At 53.5% G+C, this 1940-nt stretch overlaps 1 protein-coding gene across 1 annotated transcript in view; it reads left to right on the forward strand.

The window, feature by feature from the left end:
* The window catches only part of AK88_04718 (uncharacterized protein), a gene marked incomplete at both ends in the record, with an annotated part of 11491 nt that overhangs the window by 1890 nt on the left and 7661 nt on the right, over window positions 1-1940 (forward strand). The gene's annotated exons all lie outside the window — the stretch shown is intronic.

A 1940-nucleotide genomic window follows, 5' to 3' on the forward strand; every position in this document is an offset into this window, starting at 1 on the left:
TCTACATGATAATGTTCGTTGCGGTCTTATCAATATATATGGTTTGTGTTTATGTGTTATTATTTGTTCATATGATCAAGTATTTATTGATATTGTGGGCGAGAAACCCATTTTAAGAAGAAAAAAGGGGAAAAGTCTCCCCACATTGCACACATATAAGGAACAATTATTTCATATCCTACATGTAAAAAACAGTGCATTATGATTACCATGCATACAACATGTGGCAAATATTTTTATAAAATGTAACAGTCCTCTGTTTTTGTTTTCCTAACACTCCCACAATTGTGGCGCTGCATTAATATCCCCCTTTTTTGGCACTCTATATATGTACACGGTAATAACAACATACCTTATATAGAACATAGCATAAGCGCGTATAGTGATGCAGGGTCCCGTGCAACATCATGTACAGGGACATGCGCCCTGAAGGGGGACAGGGTACACACCTTGTTCCACCTCTCAAATATTTTGGAGCAAGGGTGCACATAGGGGTCCTTATGCATAAATTCCTGAACTCGTGGCTGTTGCTGATGCCCGGTGTACTGCACACTCATGGTCGTCACCGAGCCGCTGGGGTGCTGTCGGCAATTGTGCCTTGCGGTGAGCGAAGCTGTGCTGTGTGCTTGTTCGCTGTTGTGCCCCCTCGTTATGTCCATGCGGCACGCTAGTGTGCATGAATACGTCCTACGCCCTGGCAACTGGAGCCCTGCATGCGCAGCCTGCGCGCGCCCGCGCATGCCGACCATACATTATGCTGCAGCAGGTACTGCGCGCTGCGCGCAGGTGCCACCCGTGGTGTCGCTACTCGCGGTGCATATGAGGCCTGACTCTTTGTCTTGTGCGCGCAGCCCGCGGTACCTGGGCCAGCATCTCATGCTGCATGTCTCTTATGTCCACACGGTGCACGCATCGTGCGTGTGCGCGCTGCGGTCGTGTTGCCTGTGTGGTGGGCGCGTGGCGCGCGTGGCCTGCTGCTGCCGGGTGGTGCTCATGCCACGTACATTATGCGCAACGCGGCCTTGTGGTCCATGCGCAGGGTTCCATAATGCGCACGCCGTGCGCACACGACTGTGACGGGCGCGGCGACCACATGGTGCCATTCGGCCACAGTCTGCGCATACTGTGAGCGTGGCGCACGTGGTCGGCTCATTTTCGTGCATCTTATCCATGCGCCTGCCGTGCGCATCTGATACCAGGCGCGGGGCGCGTTCCGGGCGCACGGCGCGAAGTTCTTGGTGAAGTGCCGTGGGAAGTGCACTGCACGCCTCATGTTCTCGTGCACTGTTCTTGCCTGCTGCACATTGTACCTTACGCTTTTGGTGATCCCATCTATTTTGCGGCACTCGTTGCTGTGCTCGTGCCGCGTGTGATTGTGCTCCTGGTGCGTCCACTACACCTGCGGCCTGCATGCACCATGGTTCCATTCCTGTTCTGCTGCGCTTGTTGCGCATAGCGTTTCATGTCCCCCTCTTGCCTTCGTGCCTGCGCGTGTGCTGTGCACGCCGCGGTTGTGTCCACCTGCCCGTGGTTCACGCACCTTGCACTGCATTGCCGACGTGTTTCGCACTTTTTCGAGCATCCTCTCCCATGGCACCTCCTTTGTTTCCCCTTGTAGCTTGATCCTGCGCGCTTCCCGTGATTGTGCTTTTTGCTCGTACACGTGCCGTAGTTTGTACTTGTGTATGCTGTCGTGCAATCGTTTTCACGCAGTCCCGCGCGCGTTGTGCTGCTGCTTCTCTTCCTGTTTTTCACCACCGCGCCGTGCTCTGGCATGCGCTTTTCCATGTCCCTTTGTCCATTGCATCGCGCACATGCGAGTACCCTTCACGATTTTGTCACATGTCCCTGCATCCACTTGCGCCCTTCTGTGTGCTCTACCTTCGGCTTCTATGCATGTCGCGCTACTCCACTTTTTCTTTTTTTTTTTTTTTTTTTTT

Source organism: Plasmodium fragile (genome assembly GCF_000956335.1).
Source record: "Plasmodium fragile strain nilgiri unplaced genomic scaffold supercont1.73, whole genome shotgun sequence".
Taxonomy (NCBI): Eukaryota; Apicomplexa; class Aconoidasida; order Haemosporida; family Plasmodiidae; genus Plasmodium; species Plasmodium fragile.